Source organism: Chiloscyllium punctatum, chromosome 44 (assembly GCF_047496795.1).
Source record: "Chiloscyllium punctatum isolate Juve2018m chromosome 44, sChiPun1.3, whole genome shotgun sequence".
In the NCBI taxonomy this organism is placed as follows: domain Eukaryota; kingdom Metazoa; phylum Chordata; class Chondrichthyes; order Orectolobiformes; family Hemiscylliidae; genus Chiloscyllium; species Chiloscyllium punctatum.
This window is the reverse complement of record NC_092782.1, coordinates 36,635,347-36,655,091: the sequence shown is the minus strand read 5'-3', so window position 1 is coordinate 36,655,091 and position 19,745 is coordinate 36,635,347. Positions and strand designations below refer to the sequence as shown.

At 40.0% G+C, this 19,745-nt stretch overlaps 1 pseudogene; it reads left to right on the top strand.

The window, feature by feature from the left end:
- Positions 1 to 6,507: 6,507 nt before the first annotated feature.
- The window catches only part of LOC140466609 (4-hydroxybenzoate polyprenyltransferase, mitochondrial-like), a 51,686-nt pseudogene continuing 38,448 nt past the window's right edge, over positions 6,508 to 19,745 (top strand).

The following is a 19,745-nucleotide window of genomic DNA, read 5'->3' as shown; positions in this document are numbered from 1 at the left end:
CACATTTCCACCTTGAGAGGCTGAAAGACAGAGAGCTTTCTCTAGTTCTGCAGTCACAAGTCCAATTCCCCTGCTCTGCCCAAAGCACTTGCATGAATTACAAGCCTGCTTTGTGTATTACGTCAGCAGAAATTGTTTCTTTAGGTTTGCTAACTGTAGGTGCGTTGCCACCTTCAATATGTGAACATTTGCGTACAGATGTAAATCAAAATAACAAATGAGGGTTTCTTCATACCTGACTGGCTGGATTGGTTTCAGAGCCTTTTATAAAATGTTAATTTTTGTTCAGGTTGTCTTTGCTTATCTCAAGCTTGTTTCATGGCTTGGCCAATCAGTGGTCAGATGAATGCTGTGGCTGTTCAGTCAATGTTTGCCTTTTTAAAAGCCATTTAATTCAACAAACGTTTCAGGTATAAAAATCTTGTGATGGTATTCAAAAATGTAACGGCCATATTTTTTATTGCTATAATGACATAATGCTTCTATCAAGCATCTTACAATGTTAATGGCACTAGAGAACTAAACTTGTTTGATGATGTTGTTAGAGGTGTTACACTGTTATAATAATATAAAAAGACATTTGATATGAGTTCATTACACATTTATTTGATAATGTTATTTAATTTCTCGTTAGTATCTCAAATGTGAAATTTTTGCGGAGTCTATTACCTGGCTTATAAGATATATCATACACAGAAGATGTTTGATTAATATTGGAATTATTGGCAGTCAACTAATTATGCTTTGTGGTGTTTACAATTTTAGAAAGGATTTTGGAAAGAAATAGAGTGCTTCAATCCTTTAGAAAATAATCCACAGACCATAGGTGAGAAAGCAAATTAGTTTCCAGATGGCTCCTGGATTTGACTATTCTATATTTGCAATCTGGCATGACATCAACAGCACAGGTTCAATCTCCAACTGGCTGAGAGGTCAACATGAAGGTCCCGCCTTTGTGGCCTTGCCTAAGACATGGTGAACCTTAGATTTAATTCAGCACCAATCGTCTTGCTGCGAGGGTCCTCCGGAACCATGGAGATTCCCACTTTCACATCACAATCTAAGTTAAATGCAGTACGAAACCAACACAAATTATTTGTATTCTACACAATTCAAGATTTTGATAGATAGAAAAAGATCAGAAATATATATAATAGTTTAGCTCTAGATATGACATTTTGAAGTAGGGCATTGAAGATTTTATTAACTAACTCTTCGAAAACTATTTTCTAATTAACCTGCTCAGCAGTGTTATTACACCTCTCTGAAACAGTTGTAAGATGAACTCAGGCCTCCTGTCTCATAGATAGGGACACTACCACTGCTTCACATGGGTCCCCTTTTAAGTAATCTTCTGATAATATGTAGAAACTTTCAAAATTATCCTCAATCTTCGTTGTCCTTTACAAAGAGAAGTACACATTTAGACATGTAAACAAAGGCACTACAAACTTACTTAATTACTATATTTAATCATTGAATTGAATTGAATTAGTTTATTGCCACATGTACTCACATGAGTACAGGGAAAGGTTTACCGTCACCACTTACAGCACCATCTTAGGTACAAAGTTACCTAGGTATAGATTCTTGAATACAAATTCTTAGGAAAAAACTAGAAAGATAAAGAAAAGTCCTGCATTACAGACCTTCAAAAGTACAAAATCACAGTAATAAATTAGAAAAGAAATATTTTGAATAACAGTCTTTCTGCAATAGTATAATTAAAAAAAGACATTTTAAAAATAAGATAAATTAGTCACTTTCAATGCTCTGGGCTTTGACCCAACCCGACTCTCCCTGTTGGATTCCTGGGCTGGATGATGATGAAGAAAAGTTGCATGGAATCATAGAATGACACTGTGACTGCCCCAATGAGATCCAGGTTGGACACTGACAAAAACTATCTCTCAAGCTGCTGAAAAGGAGTCCTAGGCCAGTCATTGGAATCCCCAGACCAAACCACTTTGGCTTCAAAGCTGTTGCCAAAGCAGCCCAGTCAAATGACCCACCAAAGGACCCAACCGTTAGGAATGGCCAGATTCAAACCACATTCTCCACTGGAGCAGCCTCTCAGAGCCTCCTTCCTTACCTGAAGCCACAAAAGAATGTAAGGTAAACTTGATGTTGGAACCAACATGATAAAAAAAGGATACTGCAAGACTGGTGATAGAAACAGAGGCTAGGGCAGGAGTCCAAACACTTGTCACTCACCTGCTGCCATCTTGATAGCATTGTTTAATAGTGTGTCACTTGGATATTGCACAAAAGAGAGAGAGAAGTAAGCTACAATTGATGTGAACAGCAGAAGTAAAAGTTGTTCTCTATTAGACATAATGTTGGCAAAAGCTAATTCTCTGGCCCAAGAGACTGCTTTTTGGTTGAATAAATGGATTCTCCATCTGACCATGCATTTGTGGAAATTCCAGGAGGTAAAACATTAATACTTTAACTGCATTCATTGGCTAGTAAACAACCATTTCAGCCAAAAGGCTAGTTCTTATGTTGTAAATTCGATGTATGTAATTAATTTATCAAAATTAACCCTGTAAAAAGGACTGAAATTTTAAGGACTGCCTTTCTAATTTCACTTATTTGGAAGATTATTCATTATGCTCTTTTAATAAGGAGTCAGCAGTTATTTTAACAGAATGTGTTGTGTGAGCTTGACTTTCATAACTTTGTAATTAGCTGTAATGCCAACTGTGTATTCTGTAGTTAATTTACATTGTTTTCTGCTGTTCCCAATTTTTTGAGTGCTAACCTGGTTGGAACTAATATAATTGTGGCAAACAGGGCCCCTCAGGTTAGGGACAGCGTACAATAATAGTAATTTAGTTCACTTGTGACCCAATCATGGTAGATGACTGTAGTTTCCACTCTGAACTCTGATCCATAGCTGTGCAAAATAATGAATCGGAACATTGGAGGCATTAAGCATCTGAATAATAATATCTCTGAGCTCAAAGTTGTTTATCCTTTTTTGATTTAAAATTGGGATGATAAATTTTGGACAAGAAATAAATTACCTTGTTAATGCTGAGTACATTTGATTTAAAACAAGTTTCATTTTAGAATAGATTTAACTGTAACAACCTTAAGGATCTGTTTTGATTTACATTTGATGTGCATCGGAACCCTTAAGCTATTTAATCAGTTGGAGAGAGATACTTATGGTCGTTTATGGACTATGGCTGATAATTTTACATTTGCATTTCTTTACAGAATGGTACTTATATTTAAATAGCAATGGAACATTCTGTTACTTTTCCACTTTGCAGATTTATATTGCAGGGCAACTGGGGAATTAAATTATTTCATTGCTCACAAAAACCTTAGGATCTTTGTGATAAAACTAGAATTGAACATAAATGAGTAAAACATTAATGAACTTGATGATTAACTGCTGCATGTTCTCATGCGTTTGCTGAGATCTAATCAAAGCTTAGGGTGATGCCTGACAGCAGTAAATGAAAGAGAGCATTTTTCTAAGAAGCTGGGTATTCAACAGTGACAAAATCACCACCAAGCAGCTTGTTGGGGTAGAACCATTTAGCAGATCTTACCGCAGCTATTTGGAAAAGCCTGCATACCACATCAGCCAAGGTGCCTCTAGATTTATGTTCAGAATAGCTGAAGGCTATACTTAGTGTTGAGTTGAATTTATTGTCACCTGTACCAAGGCACAGTGAAGAGCTTTGTCTTGCAAGCATTACAGGCAGATCACAGAGTTAAATAGCATTGACAGTAAACAATAGGTAAACAGCGGCAAAAACAAAAACACAGGTACAGGCGAATGTTAAGAGTTTGTGAGTCCATTCAGCATTCTAACAACAGTAGGGTAGAAACTGTTACGAAACCAGTTGATGTGTGTGTGGAGGCTTCTGTACCTTCTCCCCGATGGTAGAGGTTGTAGAAAAACATTGCTAGGGTGGGATGGATCTTTGAGAATGCTGGTGGCATTTCCTAAACAGCGGGCCTGGTGGATGGATTCTATAGATGGGAGGTTGGCCTTTGTGACTGTCCGGGCTGAGTTCACCACTCTCTGTAACCAGCTCTGATCTTGAATGGTACAGCTGCCATACCAGGTAGTGATACATCCAGACAAAATGCTCTCGATGGCGCACTTATAAAAATTGGCAAGGTTATTTGCTGTCATGCCAAATTTCCTCAGCTACCTGAGGAAGAAGAGACTTTGTTGGGCCTTTGTAGCCATTGCATCTAAGAAAGCTTGTTGTGGATGACCACTCCAAGGAGCTTGACACTCTGCATTCATTCCACTGTTGTGCTGTTAATGTGTAGGGGGGCATGATATCACCCCACCGGAAGTCAATAATGAGTTCCATGGTTTTGCTGGCATTAAGAGCTAGGTTGTTCTCAGTGCACCATTTTCATAGTCTTTCAGCTCCCATCTGTAGTCTGTTTCGTCGCCATCTGAGATTCAACCGACTATGGTGGTGTCATCAGCGAACTTGTAAATGGCATTAGTCTGGTATTTGGTAATGCAGTCATGGGTATAGAGTGAGCACAGCAGGGGGCTGAGTACGCATCGCTGGAAGCTCCAGTGTTGAGTGTTAGTGAGGGTGAAATATTGTGCCCAGTCTTCACTGATTATGGCCTGTGGGTCAGGAAACAGAATCCAGTTGCAGAGAGTGGGGCTTAGTCTGGGATCATTAAGTTTGGTAATCAGTCTGGAGGAGATAATAGTGTTGAAGGCTGAACTGTAGTCACTGAATAGGATTCTCATATAGCTGTTCTTGGTGTCAAGATGTTCTTGGGAGGAGTGAAGGGCAATTGATATGGCATCTGATGTGGATCTGTTGGTCTGATAGGCAAATTGGAGTGGTTCTAGTGTAGTGAGGAGGCTGGGGTTGATTAATGTCATGACCAGCCTTTCAAATCACTTCATGACCATCGAAGTTAGGGCCACTGGGCGGTAGTCATTGAGACATGCTGCACGAACCTTCTTAGGCACAGGGATAATGTTGGCCCTCTTGAAGCAGGCAGAGACAGTGGCCTGCTGCAAGGAGAGGTTGAAGATGTCCGAGAAGACCTCTGCCAGTTGATCTGTGCATGCTCTGAGTGCACGGCCTGGTACTCCATCTGGTCCCATTGCTTTCCTTGGATTCACACGAAGAAAAACTGATCTGACCTTTGATAGAGTGACTGTTGGGATAGGTTTGCCAGGACTTGTCGGAATAGGTATTACCTCCGCCGAAATTCTGCTCAAAGCGAGCATAGAAGGGATTGAGATGATCTGGGAGGGATGTGTCATCGTCTGCTATCTTGCACTGTCTCTTTTTAGAACCTGTGATGTAATTCAATCCTTGCCGTAGTTGTCGGGTATCTGTCTGGTCTCTAGTTTGGATCGGTATTGGTCCTGCCAATGGTAAGCTGCCGATGTAGAAACCCCACTGTTTTGCTTATCTGTATATCAATAAGATTCTGTATAACAATCCATCTAACTTGCACATGTTTGGCATGTGAAAGGAAACCCACACGGACATAGGTAGAACATGCAAACTCCACCCAGATAATCACCCAAGGTTGGAATTTAACCCAGGTCCTTGGCACTGCTAGCCACCATGTATCCTCTAAGCATCAGAATACCTTATCATAATTAGGTCCTGAAATGCTGCTGGGTCCATTTAGATTATGATCTTGTTTTCCTCAAATTATAAATATACTATACAAATTTAATGACAAGGTACTTAGAACAAATTTAGCCCAAAATGCACCTGAATAACAAATTCCTGTGTTGTTATCACAAGTGATAAGGACATGTTGCTTGGGGAAGATTTGATTTAGTTGTAGTTTTATTTCAGGAGGGCTATTAGTGTACATATTAATTTATTATGTTTCTTTTTTTCATTTAGTGTGTTTAACCCTCAAAGAATTTTATGCTCCACTCTGAATTTAACTAAGATGGATTTTGTCTTAATTTTTTTCTTTTTTTCCTATTTGTTAATGTATATAATTGGTCATTAAAGTAGTGCTGGAGAATGGCAGCTTAAGCACTTTTCACTATTGTTTTTGTAATAAATACGAGTGATAATAAATTACTATTCTGCTTTATTCTATTCTCATTATCATTGGAGATCCCTCGCATACGAGGATGACTCTTCTACTCTCAGGGCAAGGCTGTAGGAGGCTACACAGACCGACACAGCTTCCACAGGCTCTGCCACACTTGGAGCAGAAGGGGTCATGGGAAGAAATGGTTGGGGCAATGGTGCAGCAGCGCACTCCTGCGTTTTCCTGGTTTCTGTTTTTTTTTCCTGTCGGCAAGTCTCAAGGTACTCAACACCCTCCTGGAAGCTCCTCCTTTACTTTGGATGGTCTTGGCCCAGTGATTCCCAGGTGTCTATGAGAATGCCTGTACTTTGCGACTGAGAACTTGAGGGTATCACTGAAACATTTCCTCTGTCCAGGTGGGGCACGCCTGCCATTTCAAAGCTGGGAGTAGAGCACCTCCTCAGGAAGTCTCAGGTCAGCCGTGCAGATGACATGCCCAGTCCATCGCAGGCGATCAAGAGGGGTCAATGCTTTGATGCTGGGAATGTTGGCCTGGTTGAGAACACTGGTGTTGGTGCGTCTGTCTTCTCAGTGGATTCCCAGGATCTTGTGCAAGCAGCATTGGTGGTACTGCTCTAGTGCCTTGAGGTGTCTGCTGTAGACAGTCCACATCTCAGAGCCATTTGGAGGGTGGGAACCAGCACAGCTCTGTAAGCCTTAGTGTGGGATCTGATGTTGTTGTCATTGAAGACCCTTTTCCTCAGGCAAAGCTGCACTTACTCAATGGAAATGCTGCTGGATCTCTTCACCAATAACTGCTGTTGTTAACAAAACACTCTGAGGTATTGGAGGTGGCTAACATTCTCTCAGGCCTCCCTGTGATGATCAGGGATTCGTTCCACAATGCCGGATCAGATTGGTGGAGGATCTTTGTCTTGGGAAGGTTCTGGGTGAGACCCATGCACTCATATGCCTTTATAATAGTGATGATGATGGTCTGAAACATCCTCTGAAATTGTACACACACAAGCATCATCTGTGTACTGCGGCCCGATAACACTGGTTGGGATGACTTTGGTTTTGGCTTGTAGGCAGCGGAGGTTGAATAACTTCTGCTTGCTCTGTAAGTTAGCTCCACTTCAACGGGGAGCTTATCAGCAGTGAAGTGAAGCTTTGCAGCGAGGTTGATCAACAACAGTATTCTATTCTATGAAATTATAAATCGTTACAACTTCATTTACTGTGCTTGTTTCCTCCAATTTTTCATCTCCTTTGCTCAAAACTTTCACTAGGGTAACACATGTGTCAGTTCCCATGTGATACCTCTCCAATTGATCATTCTTTGTGAGTGATTCTGGGAATGGGATTCTGTATGGGGGAAAACCATTTTAGCAAAGTTGAATCCTGTCTACACCAGATCCCTCACAGTTGCCAGCCAGAATCAACAAATAGTAATCAAAACCCAGGGCTGTGAATGATCTATCTTTGCCTGATTCAAGGATGTGGAGGCTGATTGCATGGTCATCATTACAGTCCGTCATAAGCTCAGATTCTACAAGTGTAGCGATTAACATCCAAACATGTGAGAAAAGAAATGAGTAAACCCTGTCACGTAGTAAAATCATGGTTAATCTTTTACTTCAACTTCACTTTTCCACTCTATCCTTATATCCATTGATTCCTTTAATATCCATGAAAGTTAAACCCATTGAGCCCATGGGATGCTCCAGGTCTCTATGTCAGTGTTCCACCTTATACATTACACTTAAACAGTAGTTTATTTTAAAATCATACCTTTTAATTTACCCCAATGTGGGGGGTGGTGAGGGGGAGGGGATTGGTGGCATTTATATTCTACTATTTTCTTTGTGTTTCATTTTTGTGGCAGCAGATTAAGTACTGCAGACACCAGAGTCATTGGATTCTCTATTGTCAGACCTCTGAAAGACAAGATTATCACCATCTCTGCTCCCCCACATTCCTATTGCTCAGCAGCTCCCACACCTGAAATTAGAAATTATCTGAGGTGAAGCAAAGGAGACTTAAACTTGTGACCATTTCTAAAGTTCACACACACAGTGGTGCGTGTATGGAATGAGCTGCCAGAGGAAGTGTGGGGGCTAGTACAATTACAACATTTAAAAGGCATCTGGAGAGTATATGAATAGGAAGTGTTTAGAGGGATATGAGCTAAATACTGGAAAATAGGACTAGATTAATCTAGGATATCTGGTTGGGATTAACGAGTTGGGCCGAAGGGTCTGTTTCCATTCTGTATGTCTCTGTGACTCTATGACTCTATATGGTGGTTTCCAATGTACAGTGCATCAGTCTCACTATTACAATTGTGAAGCTAATATTTGTTTAAATACCACAGCCTGATTAGCATTGAATGCAAAAATATCCCTGACTTCATAGTTTAAATATTTATTTATGTCCTTCCAATTTCTCAACGCCGATTGAAATTTAAATTAGTCTCGTGACAAATTATTAAAATATGCCATTTGAAAGCATCAACTGTGTTAGTCCTGTTTATAAAGTAGGACAGGAAAAACATTCCCATTTCCACAGCTGAATAAGTTATGTAAATAAGAAATATTTGAAAGTAAAAGTAGGATGCAAATATAGAATGTTGGATACTTAGGAAAGGCACAGGTTTTAGCTTAATTTGGATGTCCTTGGCTGTGTCATCACAGTGCATTCGAAGCTGTGACTGAAACCATCATAGCTCAACTTTGATTTGACCTTTTTCAGTGATTTATTTCACAAGTTAACAGTCAAGAGTGTGATGCCCTTGCAGTGATAGAAGTGAGGCTGAACAAAATGGAGTTTTAACATGTTGTCAAGATTCCAGACAAGCTTCTCCAATTTGTTACACCTCTGCACTCTTATGCTCCTGGATAAAGAGGGATAAATTGGCTCCCTTCCTTTTATTCAACCACCCTGCCAGCTGGCTGCAACAAGGTTAATTTAAAATAAATGCTTTCCCTGTAAATACCTTTCTCCCAGACCCAAATTAACTTATGTTTAAAACTGAGCCAATTTAACCATGCTTTCTTGACTTAAAAAAATGTGTTATTCATTGCTAATCACATGGAGAATAAAACACATATAAATGCTTAAAGGCTGATGTGCACAAAAATATTCAGTCTGTCAGAGAATAGACCCACTAGCATACTCCAGTTTAATTGAAATTGGCATTTTAGCCCCTATCTTTGTATATTCTTTAAAGGGAAATGCCCAAAATGTGTCTGTAGTTTGGAACATAATTTGCAGGGGTGGCCTGCTGTGATTGAGCAGGCAATTCTCTGAACAGACTGAATTTTTTTTACATATCAGCCCTCAAGCATTTATATGTGAAAAGCATGGTCAAAGAACTATTCCCTTCTCAAATCTGTGTTATGATAAGGATTCTCTATTACTCTGAATGCTACAAGTTATCATGGAAACACCATTACCTGCAAGTTACCTTACAAGCCACTCACCATCCTGACTTAGAAGTATAACCACTGTTTGGTGTCAAGATGCTGAAACTCCCTCCCTAACAGCACTGTATGTACACCTACACCAAATAGATTGCAATAGTTCCAGAATGCAGCTCATGACCACATCCACAAGGGCAACTAGGATTGGGCAGTAAGCGCTGGCCCAGCCAGCAAAGCCTACAGCCCATGAATAAATAAAAATAAAAGTTCCAAGTCAGGATGGTGTGTGGCTTGGAGGGGAACTTGCAGATGCTGTCGCCCTTGTCCTTCTACATGGTGAAGGTCACAGCTTCGGAAGATGCTGTCAGATGAATTACCACATTACTTCTTATAGTTGGTACACACTGCTGCAACTGTGCGTAAGTGATGAAAGGAATGAATGTTGAAGATGGTGGATGTGGTACCAGTTAAGTAACTGAGTGGAAGGCATGGGATCTTTGAAATCTTACCTGAATAAGGCAGTTGATGCTGTAAAAGGGGAGGTGTTTGTTGGGGTATAGCTTCTCTGCTGCTTCACTTTGCCAGTATTTTCCCTGGATGGCTGCACCAAGACTTCATTATTCCAGTCAAAATCCAAAGTCCCAAATGCAAAAAACAGTAGGCCACAATGGTCTCTGCTGTCAGAATTGATGTGTGTAGCATCACTATGGATCAGAAGATCTGGCCCACTTCCTCCTATAGTTATATCATGGCAACTGTGAATGAAATTATACATTCATTTCTGTTTTCAGTTTATACCTTGTTACAAGTCATGTAATTGTCAGCTTTGCCAATTAACACTGAACTGTATTTCAACTTGGCGACAGTTTCATTGATTTCCTTCAAACAAGCCCTTGTTATGTATTAAACTGTTGGAGAGAGCCAAACTGCATTGAACACTAGCTGTGACATAAAAATAATTTGGACCAATGCCTTGTTAGAAAAAAAACTGTTAACTTAATCAAAATCACAGACGTTCACATGGGTCCAGAGAGTTCTTGAGACATAATGGTAGTGTCCCTACTCTGCACCAGGAGGGCCAGATTCAAGTCCCACCTGCTTCAGACATACTTAATAACATCACTGAGCAGATTGTTTAGAAAGAATTTAACATGTCCTTCATGCTGCAGGGTGGTCTGAACCTTTCTGGCTTTTACCCTATTTTATGAATTGTCCTTTAAACTAACAATTCTATGGAATTATGGCAGCCTCTATATGAGAGTCCCACTGTACAGTAACACCATTACCATCAGTAAATTGTATTCCTATGGCATACTTAGCATTAAAAAAAACTCTTGTAGGACCTTACTAAAGATCAAGGAAAGAAATTGATGCTGAGCCAAAGATGAGCTGTAGAATTGATAATGATAAGCTTAATTAAGTTGGTGGACTTTAAAGAAGGAACTTGAAGATAGAAAGGGAGATGGAGAGACAGAACGATTAAGGGAGACAATTCGACATCTGCAACAAAGCCAGCCAGACCTCTGGAAGCCAGCAATAGAACATGGTAACAGAAGAATGTAAGAGGCCTGGCTTTGAGAAAGAGAGTGTGGGAGGGTGGATTGTGGGATTGAACGAAAGTCAGTAATTCAGTTTTGTAAGACAAGGGAAGGATTTGAAAACAGGAGTAGAACTTTAAAGTTGTTGTGCTGGGCCACCACGCATGGGAAAGCAAGTCAGATATTTGGCATGCACTCCCTTACTGTTCAGCCATTCACTTTAATAAGCCTAAAATTGTGATTAATGAATATTGAATCTGTAAGTCATGCTGAACAATTAGAAAAATCCAAATAACATCAGAATATTTATTCATTGAAGTGTGTCTGAATAAATTAGGTGTTGGATCATTGCTTTTTATGTTGATTTTGTGCATAAATACAAACATCTTTACAGAACACAGCTGCATATGACCTAAGTGGGACTGTCATAAGAAAATTATAGTAAAATGCTAATCTATTTTTAGGCAGCTTGTAATTAGTTGCTAGCAATCTACCTTCTTATAATCAGACAAAATGGATAAAGACATGTTTCCTTTACCACTTTCGGGCTCTGCATCCAAAGCATATCCACAGGAAAGATTTATCTGAGTTGCCAGTTTGTAATAAAACTGAAAAACTGAGGCTTCCAAAATGAAAGACAAAATTAGTTTTCCACATCTGTTCATCTTCTCTGTATACTGACAGATAGATAGATTGTGGGTCATATTGTGTCTGTTCTTTTCCTGACCATCTGAAGGTTAGCCAAGGACATTACTTGTCTACTTGGTAAGAGTGCAATGTTGGTATAAATTAGATCAGAGCTTCTTAAAATAGGGCAGAACCTCAAGTACTGTTCCAAGCTGAAATTTTGGTATTGTGAGTTCCAAGGCAATAATGGCTACTGTGGATATCTGCTCCCTTGCCCTCGCAACTGCACCCCCCGCCCCCCCCCCCTTTGCACTGCCCTCACATATAATGTAACAATTTTTAACCTTCAAAATGCGGGCTGCAGAGGGAAAACATTTGGGAAGCTCTGAAATAGACTCTAATTTGATACACTAGACAATGGGCCTATTGCTTGATACCTTCACAAAGGGAAACCTGAAATTGACTGCTTGACAACCTATCTTGACTTTTTTGCTCCAATGCCAGGTTCTCAATAATGACTGATGTATCTAGGGTAGGTACACAGTAGGTTCTTCAGACAAGGAGAGAGAAAGAGAGAGAGAGAGAGAATTAGCCCAAACCAAAATCACACATATATCTCCAATGCTGGACCCAAATTGGCTTCACTCTCATGTCCTCTGGCTATGGGATGTTATCGCCCTATTGGGATGATTACTAATTCTTCCCTATTTAAAAGATGAGAATTGTCTCCAGTGGCATTAATTGATGCATAATTTACATGCTGTGCTGTCCATGATCAAACTAATGAACTATACATCAGCTTTGGAATATACTAAGAGGATCACTAATGGCAGTGCTCAAAGTAAACCTGGAACATGGAGCTGTTGTGGTGTGGGTGTTGAGCACTACCTGAAAAGAGGTTGGGTGTGAACACTGTCCATCATTAAGGAAGAGACGAGAACTATCAGGGACTGGAGGGGTTTGTTGTGGCAATCTAAAAACCAGTTCATGTCTTGGGTATAGCTATTACAGACTTTACTTACAATCATATGCTAGACATTCAATTTGTAAAAATGCACCAATGCCTTTCCCCAAAACACAATCAGAATAGCAATTTATAGTTTTAATTCTTTCATTTTATTAGTGTTTTCACTTGTTACTGACTATCTTAACTCCTACATCTCACATCCTTATAAATAATCAGAGCTCATGCTCTGCTGGTGTCCCATTTCACGTTCTCAGTAGCTCTGGGTTATTTGTTATCACTGTGAACCTGACAATGTCACAGTTTGTTTCCTTATCGTCCTGAGACTGGATGGTTCTGAAATGTGCAGGACCCCTCCAATTTAGCTCTGTGGATGTGCTGATGTCAGGGCTTTCTCAAAGTACCAAGGATCTAGTGGCCCTAGTTTAGTTAGAAGCCTCTCCCAAAATTAAAAGATTTCGGCATTTAAGGAGGGTATAGCAGGACATTTAGAAAATCATAATGTGATCCAGCAGAGTTAACAGGGTTTTGTGAAAAGGAAGTCACATTTGACTGATTTATAAGTGTACTCTGGTAAAGATACAAGCGTTGTGGAAAGAGGGGAATCGGTAGATCTGGTATGCTTGGATTTCCAAAAGACATTAGATAAGATGCCACATGAAAGATTAATTCATATACTGAGCGTTCATGTATAGAGTGAAACATATTAGCATGGATACAAGGTTAATGAACTAACAGAAAGCAGAGAGGCGGGCTAGTAGGTTCATGTTTAGGTTGGTAAGATGTGACTGGTGGAGTGCCACAGGGAACAGTGCTGTGGCCTCAACATTTACGACCCACGATGAAGTGACGAAATCTTTGGTGGTTAAATTTGCAGATGACTCAGAAAGAGCTGGGAAAGTAAATTGTCAAGAAGACATAAAGAGCTTACTGATGGATTATAGGTAGGGTAAGTGAGTGGACACAATTTGGCAGATTGTGTGTAATTTGAGAAAATGTGAACTTATGCACTTCAGTGGGTAGAAAAGAAAAGTACTTACACAACCAGAATTTGCAAAACTTGGTGCTAGAGAAGCACTTGGAGATCCTGAAGCATGTGCCACAAAACATTAGCATTGAAGTACAGCAAGTGATTAAGAATTCAAATGCAATGTTGGTGTTTAATACAAGGAGAATTCAACATAAAAGTAGGGAAGTTTTTTTGCTAAAGTTGTACAGGGCCATATCTTGAGCACTCTGTATAGTGTTGGTCTCTTTACTTACAAAAAAGGATAAAATTACATCAGGTAAATTCCACTAACTTAACTCTTTGTACAAAGAAGTTTTCTTATGAGGAAAGGCTGAAAAGGTTAGGCCTACACTCACTGCAATTTTACAGGAATGAGAAGTGGTCTTTTTTAAACATATAAAAATTGAGGGGATTTAACAGAATAGAAGTTGAGAGGATGTTTCCACTATAGGTTAGACTAGACCTAGGGGATGCAGATTAAATAGAAAAACATTCGAGGGTTATTACCTTGTGGAATTCGCTTCCTCAGAGAGCAGTGGGGGCAGGGTCATTGAATATATTCAGTGCTGAGTGAAATAGATACTTGATTTACAAATGAGTTAATGGGTGGAAAGCAGGAAAGTGAATTTGAGGCCTCAATCAGGATCTTATCTAATGGTAGAACAGGATCAAGGATTCAAATACTCTACTTCTACTCTTAAGCAGTGTACGTATAGTTTCGTATATTCTTGGTGAGACTTGGTTAGACCACAGCTAGAATAATATGTGCAGATTTGACCTCCAGGTAGGAAATACTTACATTGTAGGCAGTGCAACAAAGGACTGCTAGATTAGTTCCTGGAATGAAAGGGCTATCCCATGATGAGCAACTAAGTAAATCTGGTCTATATTCTCTGGAATTTATCAGAATGAGAGGAGATTTCATTTAATAGTCAAAATTCTGAAGGAGATTGACAGAGTAGACATTGACTCATGAATCCAACATATGGGAGCACATATCTCAGAATAAAGAGTTGATAATTTAGACCGAGATGAGGAAAGATTTCTTTACTCAAATAGATATTAACCTATGGAATTCTCCACTTTGGAAGGGTATGGATAAGCTATCATTGAATATATTAAAGGCTGAGATAAATAGATTTTAAAGCGGTTGCAACATCACAATCCCAAGCTAAGTACTCAGATTAGTGCAGAAATTCTGAAGTTGTTATTCGTCACTGAGTGCTTGTGCTCCTACAGCCTTCTGCAGACCCAACAATCATTGAAACTTGTAGAACATTTCCTTTTCTGCTCCCGCACCCCCAACCCCACCTCCACAACCCCCCACCCTTGCTGTTAAATCAACTGCCGGCCTTCAAGTAAAAACGAAATCAACATTGCTCAATCAGGAACAAATGAAATTTAAACAGCAATGTGGGTATTAAGATTTGCTGAACAGTACAATTGGCCATATATATAATATGTTTGCTGGGTCTTGTTTAGTGACTCAATTTGATTAACTAGTAGGCTTTTTAAAATTTAAAGTTTTCTTTTGTTTAAATAAAGCTTTTTTCAGAATGCTTCTGCCTTCATCCCATGTGTATGCCTCAGTTATACCAGGGTAAATGAATTACTTATATGTTTCATTGATGGTGATGAGTTAGAGAATAGGATAGAAGGAGAAGCAGCAAAAGTTGTTAGTGAATTCTATTTAGATGTAAACCCCCTATTTAACAATGTCTGACACCCTATTCTCACTGGTTCTTCAGATTTGGAGAGCACCTTACTCCGTGTAGGATAGTTAGTGTCTGAAGTCCATCTCTTGTCATTACTGTTATTGGATGTGTTGTCGAGCAATAACAGTAAAAATGGTCAGTGACAAAAATACTCAAATGTCAATATGATGCATGTTATGTTTTTGGCTTGTTTACCTTGTTTGTTCTCGAATATTTCAGCTAGTGCGTTTTAGAGAGCTCTGTCAGTAATTCTCTATTTGGCATTCCTTTGAGAGCGAGGTTAGCTGTTAATGAAGCATATGAGAGCAAGTTCTGAAGAGTGACTGCTTTCAGCTGTTGGGTGTATTCTTTGTCTCCTACATCTAACTCAATAAAGCAGTAGGGCATTGCTTCAATCTTTTTACAAAACATTTCTGTTGGTTTGAATGCAGATTAGATTGAGAGAAGTAATGCTTCTTGTTATGGGTGGAAGTTAAAGGCTGCTTCATTGTCTTGTGGGCGTCTGTGGTAAGATCTGAAAACATTCTGGGACAGCTTAAGTTGGATAAAGTTGTAAATGCCCTACATTTTTAGTATATTGGATTGAAAGGTGGTCATTGTTAGTACTGAGCAAAATTCTTTTATAGCAGCTTGATGACTTCCAATATTTAAGAAAGAAAAATCAGGATATCTGCTCAATTCAGCTACTTAAGGTGATAAATTCTGAAACAGGATATGAGCCACAGTGACCTCTCGATAAAGACATATGTACCAAGCGCTCTTTCACAATGAATAAACTAGACTGGCTCTGGACAAACGCATGGGATAATGTACACATATCACCTGAATTCTTTAGGGTGTAGGTTTGCTCGCTGAGCTGTAGGTTTGATATCCAGACATTTCATTACCTGGCTAGGTAACATCATCAGTGGTAACCTCCAAGTGAAGCGAAGCTGTTGTCTCCTGCTTTCTATTTATATGTTTGTCCTGGATGGGGTTCCTGGGGTTTGTGGTGATATCATTTCCTGTTCGTTTTCTGAGGGGTTGATAGATGGTATCTAGATCTATGTGTTTGTTTATGGTGTTGTGGTTGGAGTGCCAGGCCTCTAGGAATTCTCTGGCATGTCTTTGCTTAGCCTGTCCCAGGATAGATGTGTTGTCCCAGTCAAAATGGTGGTTGTTTTCATCCGTGTGTAGGGCTACGAGGGAGAGAGGGTCGTGTCTTTTTGTGGCTAGCTGGTGTTCGTGTATTCTGGTGGCTAACTTTCTTCCTGTTTGTCCTACGTAGTGTTTGTGGCAGTCCTTGCATGGAATTTTGTAGATGACTTTGGTTTTGTCCATGGGTTGTATTGGGTCTTTTAAGTTTGTTAGTTTTTGTTTGAGAGTGTTGGTGAGTTTGTGTGCTATTAGGATTCCGAGTGTTCTTAGTAGTCTGGCTGTCATTTCTGAAACTTCTTTGATGTATGGTAAGGTGGTTAGGTGTTCTGGCTGTGTTTGGTCTGCTTGTCATGGTTTGTCCTTGAGGAATCTGCGGACTGTATTTTTTGAGTATCCGTTCTTCTTGAATACGTTGTATAGGTGGTTCGCCTCTATTTTCCGAAGTTCATCTGTGCTGCAGTGTGTGGTAGCTCGTTGGAATAGTGTTCTGATACAGCTTCGTTTGTGTGTGTTGGGATGGTTGCTGGTGTAGTTAAGTATTTGGTCAGTGTTTGTCGGTTTTCTGTATATGCAGGTTTGTAGTTCTCCGTTGTCCTTTCTTTAGACTGTGACGTCCAGGAATGCGAGTTTGTTGTCGGTTTCTTCCTTCTTGGTGAACTTTATGCCTGTGAGGGTGTTGTTGATGATGTTAAATGTCTCTTCTATCTTGTTTCGTTTTGTGATGACAAGAAGGATTTCCTAGTGGCATTAGAAACCACATTGAAGGACAACAAACTCATGGAAGAAACACAACAAACGATCAGACAGACAGTTGCACCTACTCTGAGCCAAAAGAGGGAAGGAAACAAACTGAACACACAAGAAAAGAAAGCCCTAGAAAACCTCAAAAAAGACAAAAACATCGTTATATTACCTGCAGACAAAGGTCAGCTCACAGTCATCCTGAACAGAAGGGACTACATAGAGAAAGCCAATGCACTACTCACATGACACCAACACTACTCACATGACACCAACACTGGGGTGGTGCTAGACCCGACCCCACAACTAGGAAACAAAATTACATATCTCCTAAGAAAATTACACAATTACGGACAATTAAATAAGACGGAATTCCAGAAAATGCAACCAGATGGGACCAACACCCCATGATTCTATGGACTACCAAAAATCCATAAAACAGGAGCCCCCCTCAGACCCATAGTCTCACTACCCGGAACACCAACTTACAGACTGGCCAAAGAACTACATGCAAGACTCAAATACTTAGGAGAAGAGTCACAGCACTCCATCCACTCCACCCAGGAATTCCTAAGAATCATTAAATACACCAAAATAGAGGAAGACAAAACAATGATCTCATTCGACGTAACAGCACTGTTCACCTCCATCAACATCGACCTGGCAAAGGAAACACTTACCACACTTTTAGAAGAGACCATCACACACACACCAATCACCATCAATCACATTACCAATGAAAACGTCATGAAGCTAGTGGACCTGTGCCTCACCACCCACTTCACCTTCAACAACATAATCTACAAACAAACCAACAGCACACCCATGGGATCTCAGGATTCATAGCAGAAGCGGTAATGCAAAGACTAGAACAAACAGCCCTACCAACCAAACATCTTTGTCATCACAAAACGAAACAAGATAGAAGAGACATTTAACATCATCAACAACACCCTCACAGGCATAATGTTCACTAAGGAGAAAGAAACCGAAAACAAACCTGCATTCCTGTATGTCACAGTCGAAAGAACGGACAACGGAGACCTACAAACCTATGTATACAGAAAACCGACAAACACTGGACCAAATGCTTAACTACACCAGCAACCATCCCAACACACACAAACGAAGCTGTATCAGAACACTATTCCAACGAGCCATCACACACTGCAGCACAGATGAACTTCGGAAAACAGAGGAGAACCACCTATACAACGTATTCAAGAAGAACAGATACTCAAAAAATACAGTGCGCAGATTCCTCAAGAACAAACCATGACAAGCAGACCAAACACAGCCAGAAACCCTAACCACCTTACCATACATCAAAGAAGTTTCAGAAATGACAGCCAGACTACTAAGACCACTCGGAATCCTAGTAGCACACAAACCCACCAAAACTCTCAAACAAAAACTAACAAACTTAAAAGACCCAGTACAACCCATAGACAAAACCAAAGTCATCTACAAAATTCCATGCAAGGACTGCCACAAACACTACGTAGGACAAACAGGAAGAATGTTAGCCACCAGGATACATCAACACCAGCTAGCCGCAAAAAGACACGACCCTCTCTCCCTCGTAGCCCTACACACGGGTGAAAAAACCCATCATTTCATCTATCCTGGGACAGGCTAAGCAAAGACATGCCAGAGGATTCCTCGATTCTGGCACTCCAACCACAACGTCATAAACAAACACATAGATCTAGATACCATGAACCTCATCCAGGACAAATATATAAATGGAAAGCAGGAGACAACAGCTTCGCTTCACTTTGAGGTCGCCACTGATGATGTTACCTAGCCAGGTAATGAAATGTCTGGATATCAAACCTACAGCTCAGCGAGCAAACCTCCACCCTAAACCTCAACCTGAGCTACAAACCTTCACAAACCTTACCTGAATTCTTGTTGTCAAATGTATGACATCTTTGAATTTGTACAAAAGGACAAATCATTCCTGTTTCAAACGAAGTTGATCTTATCATTATCCTCTGTAGGAATGGTACACATTCTTTTATCATGCAAAAAGACCTGCTAATAATAGTTCCCATCCTATTGTGTCAGTCATGTGTGGCAGTTGTCTTTTTTAAATCCTAGCTCTTTCCTCAGTAGTCGTCAAAGTTGTTTGTTCTATTCACCACCTTGTAAAAGACAATTTATAGAGATGTAGTAGCATGGAAACAGACCGTTCTGCCCAATTCGTCCATGCCGACCAGATATCATAAATAAATCTAGTCCCATTTTCCAGCACTTGACCCATAAACCCTTTGTATTCAGATATCTCTTCAGGTGCCTTTTCCAAAATAATGCAACAGCTCATTAAACAGTAATTACTTTGTTCCTAGAATTTGAGGAAATCAGCCCCAACTCTGAAAATACCCTAAAAAAGGAGCAGCTCCTACAGCCACAATTTTCCCATCCTCCTTCTTGGATTACCCAGAATCCTTCTTGTAGAATTGTTGGGGGCAAATTTCTTCTTTGCAGCCCTGCCATTAAATTGGCTGTTTTCTAGACTTTTCACCTTTAACTTCCTTCCCATTAATACCAATGTGATGATGAACGAACAGG